The sequence below is a fragment of the Hibiscus syriacus genome, unplaced genomic scaffold (genome assembly GCF_006381635.1).
Source record: "Hibiscus syriacus cultivar Baekdansim isolate YM2019G1 unplaced genomic scaffold, ASM638163v2 tig00110076_pilon, whole genome shotgun sequence".
NCBI classification, from domain to species: domain Eukaryota; kingdom Viridiplantae; phylum Streptophyta; class Magnoliopsida; order Malvales; family Malvaceae; genus Hibiscus; species Hibiscus syriacus.
The window spans coordinates 973,064-992,886 of NW_024062586.1; positions in this window are offsets into that span (position 1 = coordinate 973,064).

A 19,823-nucleotide genomic window follows, 5' to 3' on the forward strand; every position below is an offset into this window, starting at 1 on the left:
CCAAAAGTTCTAACTCCATTGGCAATCAAAGTCTACGAAATAGGAACCTCAGCTACAACACCAGTAGCTCTGACTGCTCCCTGTATTAACTGAAGAAATTGTCTACCAAAATTCTCATCCAAAGCAACTCTGGTAGACTCTGACTCAATATCAGTCGCTCCTATTATCGGTGTAGTCATGCCAATACCAGCGGCAGGAGGCAGATCCGTTGGGGTCGTAGGAGCATGATCACCTATCGGAGGTGGGGGATCTACCCGTATCTCATCGATCGGATCTGCGAATCTAGCCACTCGACCTCGTCCACGGCTAGTTCGACAACCACGTCTAGCACTCATTTTGATGGATCTCAAGTTTACTACAGAAGATAAACTTAGGGTTAGATAAGCACTTAGAGTCTCAAACATAGTTAAAATCTTAATAACTTTGTGACATGGCCTTAGTAACTCGTTTGTAAATTTCAAAACCGTATTTTCAATGTGGAACTCATACACAGTCCGAGGTTTAAAACCAAAAGCTCTGATACCAATAATGTAACCCCCTACCCGGCCTATGCGTTTCGACTAAGTCTAGTGGATCACATTATGATTATTAAATACATTTTCGAAACCGTTTTTCACCAATATAAAATCACATTATAAATAACCTGAAATTATAAACAAATTATACTATCAAAATTCAACTCGTAAATATAGTACCAATAAATAATAATGTAATTTAAAACATGTCTTCAAATTCAATATCACATAACCGCAGTATTAGCAAAGAGTTATCATTATAAAATCCGATATTTTAAAATAAGGTCCATGTCACCAAATAAAGTCAACTTGCCAGATAAAAACATTACAATCTGATTTACTTGTTTAACTTTTGAAAATCATAGTTTAAACCCTTTTCCGGTACACCATCAGTAGTTCCCAAAAATTATTTTCCATATAGCTTACTTTATGCACATAGCAAAAAGAAAGCCGACTTAAGGATAGGCTCTGAAGCTTGTATCCTTAAGCCCAAGTCAATAAGTCCATATAGCTTACCCTAAGCACACAGCAAAGGAAAACCGACCTAATGAAACATCTTGGGGCCCAAGAGTCACATTAGGCCCAGTTAGCTTGATCAGAGCTATTCCATCGTAATTCAATTCCAAAGTTCAATTGCACCGTGACACAAATTCCATAAATCCAAAACATGGTAATCATATACCAGTTCAAACAAAAATAGATAGCAGCCATATTCCATGAATTGTCACATTAAATTGTTGCATCAATAAAACAATAACCAATGAATTCGGTGTACCACATATTAAAACCAATAAAACAGTTCAGTAATAAGTAGGGAACACACCTCGACAATAGATTCAAATAACAATCTACTGATTGCTGGTTTCATCACTCTGCTATAGTTTTCGAACGGGTGAATACTGGTACACGTGGTTTACTGATCTAGAAGAGCTGGGTCGACCTGTCGAACGATCCGGAGAGTCTCTTGTACCTTCAAACAATAATATTTATCATCCCAAATCCTATTTAATTGTTCAAAGATAAACTTCTTAAGTATATAAGCATTTTTCAGTTTGACTATCATTTGAGGTATTTCGAGTCTGAATTTGGCCAAACGGATTGCGGAATCGGAATCAGGGAGTCGAAAAACATAAAGTATGACTTTTCGAAAATTCAAATTCTTGTCAAAGTCAAAGTCAACCACTTTGACCGTAGATTTGGAGACCTTCGGATTCGAATTTGACAAAACGGACCACGAAACGGATTCGGCACGTCGAAAACTATCAGGATAGGTATACTCGGAAAAGATTAACGTCGTTTAATGCTCGGTCAAAGACGTCGTTTAATGCTCGGTCAAAGCCATTTAAGTTTGGTCAAAGAAAGTCAACGGTCAAGTTGAAACCGGTCAAACCGGTTTCCAGCAGCCACTCGCCCTGCGGCGGCGCGTGAGGAGTCCTCCGGGGCCCTAAAAATCCCGAACAAATTTCTAAAAATTATTTTGAGCGATTTCGAGATACTTACAACGATCGGTTCAAATTTTTGAACGGCGGAGAGCTCGATTTCAAATCGGCCGAATCTTTGACTGCACCACCTCCTCACGCGCCGCCGTCTACGGCGGACAAGGTTGACACCGGTGAACTCGGAACGGCACAAGGAACACGATGGTGCGGGAGGTGTCGTAAACGGAGCAACGATCAGCGGTGAATTTAAGATTTCCTCGGCGATAGAGCTAACAAAACCGTCGCTACTTTGACTGGAAATTCCCGACGTTTGGTCGCGTTTCGCTTCAATTAATTTGAAGGGTTTGTTCCTCGCTCGATGATGAACACAACGGTGATTTTAAAACGATGATCGGAATTTGGACGGCGTCGGAATCGGAGTTGGAAACTGCGTATGGGAAAGGAAAATTGGGAGCATTTTGGTTCTGAAAATCAGAACCAAATGTACGCTTATAATCAAAGCTGCCGACAGTTTTAGGGTAAATTCAAGGCTTGGTCCTTGGATTTCCTTCACTTCTAAAATGGCCTATAAACTCTCATAAATTTTGATTTAGTCACCAACAATTTACCAATTTTCACAATTAACCTCCAATTTCAATTAAATATTATTTTGTAAATATTCGGGTTGTTACAACAATATTTTCTGACCTATCCTCGATTAAAAATTCATATATTTTTGTATACTCCATGAAATCAATATTCGTTTATTTTCAACAACAAAAGACTGATATAAAAATCCAACGGTATAAAAATAATTCTCTAATAATTTCTGTAGAATTTATGACGATTTTCTAAACTTACTGTTTAGATCATAATTCTAGGTAGATTTCACAAATTAGAATTTTTCAGCTTATTCACTAATTATATCATCTCACCAAATGCACATATATGCATAAATCACAGTTACACAATATTAGGAGTCACTTATTATCATAGCAACTCTGTCATTGGCTCATCACAAGCCAATGTTTATTCGATAACATAAGTACAAATTAAATATGCACTCACCTGGTGTCCTTAGCTTGCAACCTTCCTTAGAAATTCACATTTCATCCTTAACCTTCTCCTTAGCTTTAATATTGTTTGATCTTGATTTCAAGCACACAATCTAAATGAGCATTATTTACAAAACGTATGCAATTAAAACCACATGTCGAAATCTTACTAACATAGGCACAAATTAGGAAATAAATTCCTAACAAATCTTCTGATGCTCGTTCGATACAAATTCCATGTTAAAACATAAATGTTGACCTTAACATAACATTTTTATCCAAACTTCACATAACATTTTCACTTAAGTTCCCAACGTTTCCATATTTGTGATTTGAACCTCAACTTTTACCAACTTTCCAAAATAATCCAATTTCACAATCTAACATTAGTTTCTAGCACAATCCATCAACTATTAAACAATAACACATTGATCCCATAATTTTCATAATTACTAAATATGTCAACTTAATTTCACAAAATAACAAAAGGGCCCCTATAACTTTCTAAGGCTCGTAGAATCATTTATATATCATTTCAAAACCCTTACGTAAATTTTCCATAATTTTTCTCACTTTCAAAAGCTTAGGTTGAATATCATAGGGGTACGGTTTCATGATTTCACTTAATTTTAATTTCATTCAAGAATGAAATCAACCTCCATTCAACATTTCCAACTCTCTACAATTAAACCCATAAGCAAATCTCATCAAAACACAAACAACCCCAAATTTGAGGTTTAAATCAAATACACAATAAACATATCTAGGTGGTTTTAATCGTCAATCAAGCTTGTAAATGATATAGCTCTTCGAATAGAACAATTTTATATTTCAGCTTTAATCCAAAAACAAAGGAGTTTGCTTGAAATTGAAAAATAAAATTTTCCCTTACCTTTTGTGAAGCTCATGACCAAGGAGAAGAAAGATGAACAAGCTTTCATGAAATTTTGGTCAATTTCATGTTAATGTGTCATTTATTAAGCTTAAATGAATTTAAAATTCATTTAATTGGGAAATGACAATTTTGCCATTATTCAAACTTGATAATTACATCCATACCAAGCCACATGTTACATATCATCTTTCTAGAGTCAAAGATGAAAAAATTATTATTCCCTTTAAAAATTATTATGACATACAAATTATTTTGTCATTTATTATGCACTTTTCAAAAATTTTAATCTTACAATTTTCATCTAACGGTCCAAATCGAACATAAAATAAATTCTCAAATCCAATTATCCATATTATTTTTCATCATTTTAAAATATGGAAATAATATTTCTAATCTTAATTTATCATCCTTCAAAATTTCTCAAATTTTCTATTCCATCTGATTTACCGAAATTTTACCGGACTTTAACACTTTAAAGTTTTTCATAAAAATGTATAAAAAATTTGATTCCCACGAAAATGTCACTTTTAGGGGGTGAATTATTCATTTATGGGATAAAATTTCTTTTTGGAAAATTATCACTTTGGTCCCTAATCTTTTCCCATGTTTATACTTTAGCCACTAAATTTTAAAATTTTCATTTTGGTTACTAACCAAAATTTTGGGGTGTTACAATTTTCCCTTTAATAAAATTCATCCTCGAATTTTTAGTACACACATGATGTAATATATGAGGATACTGCTTTTTCATATCTTGCTATCTTTTCTAATTAGATTTTTCAACTTTTGCTTTCTTTAACGAACTTTAATAGGTACTGATTTCATAAGTCAAATTTTGAATGAATGATACTATCCTCCGGTGTGATAACATGAGAAGGATATGATTGATACTTTAAGAAACACTTGACACCAATTTAATAAAAGTTCTATTTTCTTTTCAAATCTGAATAAGACTTTTGTCGATCGACAGTTATCTTGAGATTATCTTAAATAATCTTTGCCTATTACAAAGTCCACTGTAACTCGTTCCCATTCACACTAAGGGATATAAATTCGTTACAACAATCCAGAAGGCATTTGATTCTATACTTTAACTTGTTGTCATATCATACATTTAGAAATAAACTCAGTGATTGCTCTTTTCATGCCTGCCACTTATATCGAATTTTTCCTCGATAATATAAGTATCCATCACACTTAAGTTCAAAGTCTTTGATTTAAAATTTTCCACTTGTTCTATCTTAGACAAACACAATAATATTCATTTTTTCTTTGAAAATCCTTTACTCAATCTAGCAACATATGCTTTAATTCTACAATCAAAGCACCGTCTTTCTTTAAAAACAATCACGTATTCAAAATTCTCAGAACATAAATTTATTTCAGCTTTATCGTATCAACAACTACATTAGCTTATCTTGGTGGTAATCGATAAACACATCATGATTCTTTAAGGAATTCAATCCATTTCCTTTATTTTAACTCCTTCGAATTAACACGTACTGTTGACTTCTTAGATTTGTAAAGATATAACGTTACTCATCATATACACAGTGGCATTATATCAATAAAGTAAACACAATTGTTACCAACTCAACATCATGAGTCAGATAATTAATTTCATATTTTTAGTGGCTATTAAGTCTAAGCAATAACTTTTCCTCTTACATGAGCACGTATCTCAAACTACTATGAGATGCATCATTATAAATCACATAATCTTTTTCAGATTGGATTATGTTGACCCTGGAGATTATGTCAATAATATTTTTAACAACTTAAAGTTTTCTTTGCACTTATCAGTCCAAATGAATATCATATATTTTCTCAAAAGATTGGTCAGAGGTAAAACAATCATAAAATAGTTTTTTACAAACCCTGGATAGTAGCCAGAAAGTTCCTAAAACTTTGAAATTTGAAACATTCTTTGGACTTTATCATTCGGCTATAGCTCGTGCTTCCTTGATTTATATTCTTATCCCCTCAGCTGATACCACAAGGAAAGCAATACAACCTTAGACAAACATCATTTTAACTTTGTCATTTTAGCATACAACTTTTCCCCGAAGAGTTGGAAGTGTTATAAAAAGATATGCGTCGTGTTTTTCCTTAGTCTTACAATATATCAAAATATCATAAATGAACACTATCATAAATTAATCGAAGTATAACTGAAATAATTAGCTTATCAAATCCATAAATGTCGTATGAATAGTCGTTAAACCAAACGAAATTACTGCAAACTCGTAATGTCCATACTGAATTATAAAAACAGCCTTAGGAGGATATTATTCCTTATCTTCAACTATTAATATCTAGATAGGGGATCAATCTTAGAGAACATCAATGTAACTTTAAACGGATCAAAAGATTATCAATCGTTCAAATATGATACTTATTCTTCACTTTATTTTATATTGACTGATGATAATCCATGCATAATTACATAGACTCGTCAGCCCAGATAACCCGCTTGGTCTTGTAAATATTTTTTCTTAATAATTCAAATAAATATGCATTTTAAGCCTATAGTCTCAAAAGAAGCTAATTAATAGGAGGTAATCAAAATAAACGCATGCCCTGTAGAACCTCTATATTGTTTTATTTATTCTACATCTTAATCTGGAAATAATCCAGGTAACTTTTGTGGATACACAATTGGAACTCTCTAACAGTTGGAATATCTTCAAACTTAACTATGAAATTTTGAGTATCCATCTCATTCACTAAGAAGATTTAACATGTTATAGCATGCCCAAAGACCAATCGTAAGATGATTGTAAAAATACTTTTCCTTTATCGATTTTATTGAATAAAGCCATTGCCACTATTATTTTCAGTTGTATTTCTTTGTAAAACATAAACTGAAAGATAATAAAGTCCATATAATAATATGATTATTATTAAAGATCCTTAGTCAAGTATTATTATGGGGATTAAAAATAATAATACATTTTAAGAGTAACATAGAATTGATTGATGATAACAAGTTATTATTGACATAGAAATGTCAATATCAATTCATGAATATGTTATTAGAGAATAATATATTAGATTGACCCGTTATGAGTTGTGTCTTGAATTATATCTAACAGTGACAACATTGCTTATGGTGATGACTATATGTATAATCCTCAGACTTGAGATCATTATTATCTCAAAATGTATTGTTGTATCTTTTGATACAATTAAACATGCTCCATAATTGGTTGCACTATAAAGACTGATATTGAACATGTCACAATATGTGTAGTGATATGTGAATGATCAAGATAGGATTTGCCTTTCAAAATAATTGGAAACATATCAAAGGCCACTTGATTGAGTGAGACGAGAAATGCATGGCCATGCTCGAATAAGTTGATATGAGATGTCAAATTATTCGTTTATTATAGTGTACTTTAGATATCAAGAAATAATAGAAAGGATATACAAGTGTGACTATTCCAAAACTTGTGCCTATTTTAGATATAAAGGACAAAAGGATATAATACATAAAAGAGTTAGTCACGAATATGTTATGTCAAATCATGACTTCTTGTAACTTAGGTACAATGATATATTACTAGATTTCACTCATTGTGTAATATTTAAATGGTTCTAATAGTTACTACTAATGTTACAGGAACCTACAGGGTCACACCCCAAGGTTGAAATGAGTAGAAGTTAAACGAATTGTAATTGTAAAATTTAATTATACATCAATGTAAATGTCTATTATAAAGTTAATATATATTTCATATATATGTAACTTTAAAAATACTGAATATTTATATATATATGGTTATCAAAGAAAATATAATTATGATTATATTTAAAACCTAAGGGTTAGGTTTTTTTGTCGTATAAAAGGATTATAATGGTCTAGCAGCCGTTCTAATCTCTTGGATATTTTTTTTTCAAAACGGCTTTGGGAAAAAAGAAAAATTGCTCACAATTAGATGAACTGTGTAGGTGCCGAGACGAATTTCGTGGAGGTTTTGGATTTGAGTTTTTCATGACTGTATTTATGAATTGCTATTTTTCAAGAAAATTGAGGTGAATTTCGTATCTCTTCCTTTTGAATCTTAGTTTTTGTACATGGCTCACTGGTGAGACTGTCTAGTTTGTTTATGCCACGCTTTGGGGTATTCCGATGGTCCCAACAGTGGTATCAAAGGCACTTGTACAATCTAAATTCGGGTTAAAAACTTGGCTGATACGATATGTATGAAAAATGTGTTTATTCTACCATTTTTCGATGAGTATGTATGATATATACGTTCGATTCAATGGTTGTTGTGATTAATATATTAATCTAGTTAAAAAAGAATAATTACAATCGTTGATTAAAATTTTAATCACATAATTATTGTCTGATTCAGTGTTTATATATTAATTGTTAACATTGTGAACTCGCGGTTTTGATGGTCGATCGGTTTGGGTAGAGGAACAATGGTTGTTCCAGTGTTAAAAATGTTAAGGATTGAAAATCCCAAAAACATGATTAGTTGATAAAAGTTATCAAATCATGAGGTTTTTACAGTAACAGTGGGTGTTGTTTTCCAAAAATTTCCCACCAGTCGTGCCGCTGCGACCCCTTGACACTGACTGTCGCAAGAGACAACCCCTTGACCTATTCTTAGGTAACAAAGGTTGTAGGCCCGTATCAGTTAGTAATAATAAACTTGTAATGGAATATGTATGATATGTTTGATTTGTACGTGCTTGACATGCATGGTTATAACTCTTTATTTACAATGGTTATAAATTTTGAAAATACGACCTGTGTGTCTTGCCTTTCTACTCATCTGTTGTATTTCTCTTCTCATCTTACTCTCTCGTATGTAAAACGAGTTTCTAAAATTGTAATCATGTGAAGATTCAAAAGAGAAGAAGAATGGATTGACCTAAAGGCGAGAAGATGCTTTAGAAGTAGTCTTAGTTTTAGGATTCTTGGTTCTCCCATTGGCTTCAGATATGCCACCTCAGTTATTATTATTTGTGGGCTATAACCATTGTATGTTATTTACTACTTATATCTAGCATGTATGTTATGCAATGAATTATATGCTAGCATGCTAAATCAATTGATGAGATCATTAAGGGCCTAAAACTAAAATAAACAATGATGAGATAATTACATAAAATTCCTAGTTATAATCTAAGTTATCTTAACCGTCCAATATTTACCCTCGTTAAGACTTTGATCGATATCATGTGGGTTTTGCCAAAGCGATGGCACATGAATCTATCTTAGTTAAATATAGAGAATAAGAAAGTGATATTCACCAGTTGAAATATTAGTAAAAACTTAGCTAGGTTATTCTAATAGGATTGAAAACTCAGAGGTTAATTATTTGGATAAATCATGAGATGATTTGAACAAGAGTTGTTCACAAAATGGAGGAATTACATAATATGTAATTAGTAAGGTGTTACTTACCTAAATAATTGTTCTCCTAAAAGAAAAGCCGAAACTGATTTTGGAAGAGGGTGAAATATGGATCCTTACCCACTAGAATAACTTTTGAGATGTTTTTCCAAAATTAAAAGTGATGGTTTTTAATTTTGAATAAAATAGTGGGAGTAATTTATTAAGAAAGTCCTATTTTTAAATTTTAAACTCGGTAAATTTACTTACGTTGTATATTTCCATTATTGTAGACTTAATGGCAAATAACACACTTTCATTGCGATCGATCCTTGAGAATGATAAGTTGAATGGCTTGAACTTCCTTGACTGGTTTTGTTATTTGAGAATTGTTCTCAAATAGGAAAGGAATGAATATATCATTGAAGAATATGTTCCTCTCGAACCAGCAGCTAATACTCCTAGAGCTGACAAAGATAAGTTTAAGAAAAACATGGATGACATGTTAGGGTTTTCTTATGATTGTTTTCATGACCCCTTAGCTTCAGAAACATGAGGACATGGATGCATATGAGATGATTCAAAATATCAAGGAATTATATGATGGGCAAGGGGCTTAGGAGAGGTACGAGACCTCTAAAGTTCTATTTCAATGCAAAATGATTGATAGATCTCCCATTGAAGCTCACATCATTAAGATAATGGGTTATACCCAAAAATTGAAGAACCTGAGATTTTCACTCAAAGATGAATTTGCCACTGATGTCACCCTGCAATCATTGTCGAATAACTTTAACCAGTTTGTCTTAATTTAATATGAATAAAATTAACAAGACTTTGCCACAGTTACTTGGCATGTTATGAACTATTGAAAGTAACATGAAAAAGGTTAGACCTAAGCCCATTCTGATAGTTAGCAAAGACAAAGGAAAGGAAAAGAATAAAACAATAGTAAAGTCCTCCTGATTTATCTAGCCAGGGTATGCTGACATAGTTAATTTTCTTGTTAGTGGTATTGTTCCTCCTGATTTATCTATCCAGGGTAGAAAAAGGTTTCGACATGATGCACAACACTATTACTGGAATGAACTGTTTCTATTCAAGTAATGTGGAGACCAAATTATCCAAAGACGCATTCCAAAAGAAGAGCACAAAGAAATTCTACTTCAATGTCACTCGTCAATGTATGAAGGACACTTTGGTGGAATGAGAACAATGACAAAATTACTACAATGTGGATTTTATTGGCCAACCCTCTTTAAAGATGCGCATGACTTCTACAAGTCATGTGATAGATGCAAACGCATAGGAAACATATCAAAACGACATGAGATACCATGGTAAAATATTATGGAGGTTGAACTTTCAATATATGGGGTATAGACTTTAATAGGACCTTTTCCCACATCCTTTGGAGATTTGTACGTCCTCTTGGCAGTGAATTATGTATCCAAGTGGGTTGAAGCCATTGAAACACCTAAAAATAATTTCATACGGTGCTAAATTTTTTGTACAAAAATATATTCACACGTTTTGGAACACCACAAGCTATCATTAGTGATGAAGGCACTCATTTTGATAACAAATTGATTGCCAAGGCATTGAAATGATATGGAGTGCGACATAGGATCGCTATGGCGTATCACCCATAGATTAATGGACAAGATGAAGTATCTAACCGAGAAATCAAACAGATCCTTTAGAAAGTGGTCAACCCAAGTCGAATGGACTGGTCGCCAAAGCTAGATGAAGCACTATGGGCTTATCGCACAGCATTCAAGACACCGCTAGGAATGTCCCCATTCAAACTCGTATACGGTAAAGAATGTCATCTACCTGTGGAACTTGAACATAAAACCTATTGGATCATCAAAAAGTTAAACATAGATGCTCAGCTTACTGGAGAAACAAGATTCATGGAACTAAACGAAATGGATAAATTCAGAGCACACGCATATGAAAATGCCCACCCATACAAAGAGAATACAAAACGATGGCATGACAGAAAATATTACCTAGGGAATTTTATTCTGGTCAACAAGTATTGCTCTACAATTCACGTCCAAAGTTATTCCCATGCAAGCTAAAGTCATGATGGTCATGACCATTCATCGTACATCAAGTTCATAACAATCGAGAAATAAAATCAAGAACCGAGATGATAGTTTCATTTTTAAGGTGAATGGGCAAAGCCTAAAGGAATACAAAGGAGCCCCAGTTATGCGAGACAAATCGGCATCAACGGTACATGATGCCCAAGAGTTTGCCTTACTTACTTGAACAAAAATCGTTGCCTAGGGAACGAAAATTTGAATTCTGTGCATAAATAAATTAAGTTATTTTATGCACTCATTATCCGTTTTATTTTATTTTCTTTCTTTATGTAGGCATGCAGAGTACACGTGGCAGCATAGGGAGATAGTTCATGCATGAAAGGAGAGAAAACCCTAGTGCAAGAAATTTGGGTGGCAGAATTAAAAGAGGGAAAGTATCTTTCTCCCAACTTTACGCCTAATCAAATATCACACAATAAATGCCAAATCTTTTCCCCTTATCTTTTGACCGAATTACCCCAAAGAAACCACTCAATAGTTTCTAGAAAAACCACCCTCAACTCCATCTACTTTATCGTGTTTCACTCTCTCTACAACAAGAAATTTTATTTCAACAAAATTTCCCCATCGCTTTCGCTAAACCCACTGCATTAAACAAGTATCATGGCTAGATTGAAGAAAAACCCAGCCCCAACACCAAAGTTTGAGCGTTTCCAAACAGATGAAGCTGAGGCACACTTCAAAAATCTCCAAAATCGGTAAGTATATTTAGAAGACGGGTTTGTCTTTCCATCAGAGGACGAAGAACCATTTGGACTGGAGGTCATGAACGTGATTCGGAAGAACAACTGGGAAAAGTTTACTCACCATCCCAAAGTTGTAGCACCAACAATGGTAAAAGATTTCTACGCCCATCCAACCACATGGTATATGTACGATAGAAGCTCATTCGATTTCCCTTCATCACTCAAGAGATACTTCAAGTTTGGGAAGGTGGAAAAGCAACATTAGAAATTTTTGGCTGAGGTAGACCAAAAAACCTACCACGGAGTACTCGAAGATCTTTGCATCGGGGGGGCTAAGTTCGAGGGGAATGCGCCAAAGAGGAAGAGAGTCGATTGCCGAGCCCTTAAACTGATCGTTAAGTTATGGAACCATTTTCTCAAGGGTAAGCTTACACCAACATCTCATAACACAACTGTGCTCGTGAAAAGACTGATGCTATTACACTCGATAATATAGGGAGAAAGATTAATGTTGGAGAACTCATATTCAAGCAAATCCATGAGTACGCCAAAAGAAACGGAGGAAATATATTATTTCCTAACTTGATAACTACTTTCTGTAGGAGAAATAAGGTCTTTGAGGAGCCCATTGAGTATTTCATTAAATCCAATGAGGGTATTACCTAAAAGAAAGTATGGAGAAGGGAACAAAATCTGTTATCGTGGCCAGAATGGAAGTAGTGGTCACGTATACACGAAAAATGCGTGAGAATATCGAGCGCCTTGAAAATCACATGGAGATCTTCTTGGAGTACGTCAAGGAAAGGGACGCATGGCTCAACGCCTTTTTCAAGGAGTTACTCCAGGTCACAACCGATAATCTGCTACCTTTCCCCAATGTCATTGTCAAACACACTGCTGGCGGCGGAACATTCCATGCTTCAACATCAAATATCCCCCCATAAGTACCCATAAACGTGCCACCACTGGCCACCCATGTCTTGCCTATAATAGAGGAATGCCATGGTGACACTGACGAGTTCCTTAGCTCCTCATCCTTCTCAACCTCCGAGAGCACTCAAGAGACTCCGCCCCACTTTTTCTCCGATGAAGATTTCCCTCCCGCCCCGAAGCGACCCGAGCAAGGTCCCATACAATCCCCTGTTTGTCAGGCAACGCCAGTTCCTGAACCAGCTCAAAGTCCAGCTCCAGTTCCTGTACAACTGACTCCCACTATAGAGCAACCAACTACAGCACGAGCCTCAAGCAACAAGAGACGCATCAAGCGAACAGCAGGTCGTTTCCTTCATCCATCACCCTCAACGATAGCAGCAATAGACTTGGGCTCCGAAAGTCCCCCTCCTCCTAAAAGACATCGAATGAGGGCGTCCAGTCAACCCACACAACTACTGTAAGTTTGCATTTTAGTTTTTTTTATTTGCGTGTAGATTCATGTAGTTTAATTTCTCATGCATTGAGGAAAATGTATCCTTTAAGTTTGGGGGATGTATTGTACCTTATTTTGATAAAAAGCAATTGATAATATTTGGTTGAAAATTTTGGTTGTCATGACACAATCATGTTAAGCTTATTGTTTGGAATGGATTAGGGATGCCCAATGATGAATGCATAATTTGATTGCCTAGCCCAGATTTATTGTTAGGAATGTCTAAAGAAGAGAACCAACCCCAGGCTTGATTCTTTGAAAGTTACAAACAAGATTGTAGGTTGTCCCTACTTAAGGTAGTCAGTAAAAAAATTAGGAAAGAACTCTCTGCTTGCCGAGATATTGAAAATATTTTAAGTTTAAGGTGGAACTCCCTAGTGTTTAAAAGTTTAAAATAAAAGGGGCACTCCTCTACGCAAGGGCATAAACAGAAAAACTCCATAAGAAATTGAGAATTGTCGAGGCATATGAGTGAATGAAAATAGTCACACGATGACTCTACCCAACTAGCTTGGGGGGAAGCTATGCTCCCTTTCACCTAGAGTGTGGGACGGTAGGTGTGATGAGTTGACTCCCAAAAAAGTTAATAAATAACTATGAGTATAAAGTAAGCCTGACAAATAATTTGATGCCTTGACAACCCCGAAGCACTTACTTTAAGTTTTCAAATTACCTTAATGCATAGACTGATTACAATCATGCACACACAATAGCAAGGAATCCTGACTAGGGAAGAGACTTGACTGATATGACTATCGAACATATTAAGGACGACTATTTTTGCTGAGGGTTGAAATCTCAAACCATATGCTTTTTTTAACACTGCTTTGCCATGACAATTTTAATTTTCTTCTAGCTATTGTACATTGCTTGAGGACAAGCGATAGCTTAAGTTTAGGGGTGTGATAACTCCGTAAAAAATTCAATTTCTAGTCTTTTCACTTAAGTTATTGCTCATCTAAACAAAATATGCACAACAATTTAGTTGCATTTAGGTTATATTTGATTAAGGTGGATAAGTTTTGCTTCGAAAAGATTTATTTGGTTTAACTGATGCTGCTGAGGAGAAAGGGTTTGTGTGAATTGTGTATTTACAGGAAACTTACAGAGAAAGAACATTTCAGTCGTGACAACGTAATTTGCAAGGGCCAATAGAACAGAGAAGAACGTGAGGAGTAGATTTATCTCGCCAAGGCAAGGTTTATCTGTAAAGTCTGAAGCAGATATGATGAAATCGCCTATGTCACATGTCAGCTGGATGACCTCCTTCACTTGCAAACAAGCCCTAAATATTCTGATAGTCACCTTTCATTTTTTAGTCTGGACAAAATAATAATGGTTATTTAAGGAATCTCCAATCATGCGAAACCCTAGGAGATTCCTCTCTATATATTTTCAACCATAATCGCCAAAGAAAAGAGGGAGAAGAGCTTTACCAAGAGTGTGAGCGAGCAACTGCAGTACTTTCCCACTATTTACCAATTGACCTTCCTTGGTGTCCTCCATAACCAAACTGTAGCAGAGCGGTGATCAGGTCTTGAGAGAGGTTGATCACCAATGCAGGCGCGGTACTGATCAAAATTGTCACGACAGTGCCCCCAGTTTTGGGAGACGTTCTTCCTTTGTTCTTAAATTCTTTACATGTTTGGGGTTGTATTAAACGATGATACTTGGATGACTTTTTTATAGTTCCATGACTGTCTTACTTGGTGTTAATCTTTGTTTTCCTAGACAATAATTTTCTTTTTTATGAATGATGAATTATGTTTTTGCTCATGATCGTTTTGTTTATTGTTTGAATATTTTACCTTGACACTGTAAGAGCTTCGAGAGATTGCCTAGGGTCTCGGTGAAACATGTCTTGGCAATGTAAGCGCAACGAGAGATCGCCTTTAGTCGAGATAGTGATTCTTAGATTTGAGAGAATTAAGATAGATCTACGTGAACAATGAAAAGGATCTGAGATGGTGATGTTCTAACCTGTCTACCTTAGAGATAAGGAGTAGGTTTCATTTGACTAAAAGAGATCGACGCAAGAGTATGATAGACAGCGACTATATATATCACACCGATAGGTATTGCTACAACAACAGTCTGACAAACCAAGGGTTGTAGTTAACGTTGAGTGGTATTGCCATAGCAACCGTCTAAGAATACTTAGTAATCTTGTCAGCTGGATGACCTCCTTCACTTGCAAACAAGCCCTAAATATTCTGACAATTGCCTTTCATTTTTTAGTCTGGACAAAATAATAATGGTTATTTAAGGAATCTCCAATCATGCGAAACCTTAGGAGATTCCTCTTTATAAATTTTCAACAATAACCGCCAAAGAAAAGAGGGAGAAGAGCTTTACCGAGAGTTTGAGCGAGCAACTGCAATACTTTCCCACTATTTACCAATCAACCTTCCTTGGTGTCCTCCATAGCCAAACTGTAGCAGAGCAGTGATCAGGTATTGAGAGAGGTTGATCACCAACGCAGGCGCTTTGCTGATCAAAATTGTCACGACAGAGCCCCTAGTTTTGGGAGACGTTCTTCCTTTGTTCTTAAATTCTTTACATGTTTCGGGTTGTATTAAACGATGATACTTGGATGACTTTTTTATAACGCCATGACTATCTTACTTGGTGTTAATCTTTGTTTTGCCTAGACAATTATTTTCTATTTTATGAATGATGAATTAGTTTTTGATCATTATTCTTTTGTTTATTGTTTGAATATTTTACCTTGACACTGTAAGAGCTTCGAGAGATTGCCTAGGGTCTCAATGAAACATGTCTTGGCAATGTAAGAACATCGAGTGATCGTCTTTTGTTGAGATAATGATTCTTAGATTTGAGAGAATTAAGATAGATCTACGTGAACAATGGAAAGGATCCGAGATGATGATGTTCTAACCTGCCTACCTTAGAGATGAGGAGTAGGTTTCATTCGACTAAAAGGGATCGACGCTAGAGTAGGATACACAGCGACTATATATCACACCGACAGGTATTGCTACAACAACAGTTTGACAAACCAAGGGTTGTAGTTAACGTTGAGTGGTATTGCCATAGCAACCGTCTAAGAATACTTAGTAATCTTGTCGGCCAGCTTAAGCAAGTCATAGTAATTTATTCTGTACTTAGAATAATTGTTGTCAATACAAAAAATTAACATAAGTTCTCCGTAATAAGTCTGAATATGCAATGTTGTTTGAATTATATTTGAATCAATGTTTGTCATTTTATTATTTTCGATACTTTACAGATTTATTTTTCCTCAACCAAACTTTTATGCAATTATCCTTTATAGTATTTTCTTACTTATTAATAATAGCTTTTTAGTTTGACGAGGTTGTAGGAATTAGCTTGTGACACATTGTTCTGGTTGTGGTGAAGGTTAAAAATGTTCGACCAATCCCTGAGGAGTCGATTCTCACTTAACCTATATTACTTGATTCGATTGTGTATACTTGCACAGAATTGGCTGCCTTAACATATACATTTACAAGAGCACTCATGCTAATCTTTTGTATTGACAAGAAATTATTCTAAGTCCAAAATGAATTGTTATGACATGCTTAAACTGCCCGATAGGATTACTAAGTGTTCTTACACGGTTGCTATGGCAATACTCCTCAGCGTTAACTACAACCCTTGGTTCATCAAACTGTTGTTGTAGAAATACCTCTCAGTGTAAACTATAGTCGTTGTCTATCTTACTTAATCGTCAATCACTTTTAGTAGATTGAAAAAAGATCCTTATCTCTAAGGTAGAAAAGTTAGAACTTCACCATCCCAGATTTATTCCATTGTTCACAGAGATCTATCCTAATTCTCTCGAATATAAGAAATAATATCTAGACAAAAGGTAATCTCTCAACGCTCTTACATTGACAAGACATGTTTCACCAAAACCCAAGGCATTCTCTCGAAGCGCTTACAGTGTCAAGGTAAAATATTCAAACAATGCACAAAACAGTCATGAGCATAATCATAATTCATTATTTATAAAGCAAAAAATAATTGTTTAGGAAAAACAAAGATCAACACCAAGTAAGACAGCCATGGTACTATAAGAAATTCATCCAAGTATAATCGTTTTAATACAGCCCCAAATACGTAAATAAATTTAAGAAAAAAGTAAGAAAGACTCCCAAAACCAGGGGCTCTGTCATGATAATTCTGATCAACACAACGCCTACCTTGGCGATCAGCTCTCTGGAGACCTGACCGCTGCTCTGCTATAGATTGGCTATGGAGGATACCAAGGAAGGTCGGTCGGTAAACGGTGGGGAAGTACTTTAGTTCCTTGTTCATACTTCAAGTAAAGCTCTTCGAATTTCCTTCTCCCTTCCCCTTTCTTTGGCGGCTATGGATGGGTATTTATAGAGGAAAATATCCTAGGGTTTCGCATAAGTGGAGATTCCCTTGATACCCGTTATTTTCTTGTCCATGCTAAACAAGGAAAGGTGGCTGGTGGTTGTCAGAATCTTGAGGGCTTGCTTGCACATGAAGGAAGTCGTACAGCTCGCATGTGACATAGGTGATTTCGACATATCCGCTTCAGACTTTCTAGACAAACCTTACCTTGGTGAGATAAATCTTCTCATCATGTTCTTTAACTTCTCTATTCCATTGGCCCTTACAAATTACATTGTCGCAACTTAAATGTTCTTCCTCAGTAAATTTCCTACACATACACAATCCACACATACCCTTTCTCCTCAGCAGCATCAGTAAAACCAAATAAATTTTGCCAAAGCAAAACTTATCTACCACAAACAACTATAACCTAAATGCAACTAAAATGTTGTGCATAATTTGTTTAGACGAGCAATAACTTAAGTGAAAAGACTAGAAACTGAGTTTTTTATGGAGTTATCATACCCCCAAACCTAAACTATTGCTTGTCCTCAAGCAATGTACAATAGCTAGAAAAAAATTAAAATTGTCATGGCAAAGCAGTGTTAAGAAAATCATGTGGTTAGAGATTTCAGCCCTCAAAAAAAAGTTGGCCTCAACATGTTTGATTATCATGTTAGTCAAGTACCGTCCCTAGTCAAGATTCCTTACTATTGTGTGTGAGTGATTGTAATCAGTCTATGCATTAAATTAAATAGAAAACTTAAAGTAAGTACTTCTAGTTTGTCAAGGCATCAAATTACTTGTCAGGCTTAGTTTTTACTCCTAGTTATTTATCATTTTTTTTTTGGAGTCAGTTCATCACACTTACCTTCCCACACTCTAGGTGAAAGGGAGCATACCTTCCACCCCCAAGCTAGTCAGGTAGAGTCATCTTGTGATTACTTTCATTCACTCATATACCTCGACAACTCTTAGTTTTTCATGGAGTTTTTTGATTATGCCCTTGCATAGAGGAATGTCCCTTTTTTTCTTTAAGTTTTAAATACTAAGGATTTCAATCTCAACCTTAAAATTTTTTGATATCCCGAGAAGCAGAAAGTTCTTTCCTAAAAATTTTATTGATTACCTTAAACAAGGATAACCTATAATCGTGTTTGTAAATTTTCAAAGAATCAGGCCTAAGGTTGGTTCTCTTATTTAGATAATCTTTAACAATAATGTGGGCCTCGGTAATCAAATTATACATTCATCATTGGGCATCCTTAATCCATTCCAAACAATAAACTTAACATGCTCATGTCATACAACCAAAATTTCAACCAAATATCATCTATTCCTTTTGAACAAAGTATGTTACAATACCTCCCCCAAACTTGAGGGGTGCATTATCCTCAATGCATGAAAAATTAAACTACATGTATTTATATGCAAATGCTAAAAGAAATTAAAATGTGATATTATTTTGGTGGTGTGGCTAGACTGGATGCCCTCGTTCAACGTCGTTTGGGAAGAGGGGTACTCTCTGATCCCGAATCTACTGCTGCTATCGTCGAGGGTGATGGCTGAAGGACACTGCTTGCCATTTTCTTGATGAGTCTCTTGGTACTCAGGGCTCGTGCTGGCGTTGGCTGCTCTTCGGTTGGAGTGGGTTGCATAGGAATTAGAACTTTCTTTGAGCTATTTTAGGGTCTGGCATTCTTGACGGATAGGGGACTGTACTGGAGCTTGCTCGGGTTACGTCAGGGTTGAAGTGAAATCTTCATCGGTGAAGAAGTTGGGTGGAATCTCTTGAGCGCTTTCAGAAGTAGATAAGGAGGAGGAAATGAGGAATTTGTCTGTGTCACCATGGTCTTTCTCTGGTATAAGCGAGACATGAATAGCTAGTGGTGGAAAGTCTGTGGGTTCCTTTAGGGGAACATTCGATTTCGAGGCTTGGATTGTTGCCGTTAGTAGTGTACTTCAGGATGAAATCAGGGAAGGTGGCATATTATCGTTTGTGATCGGGAGCAAC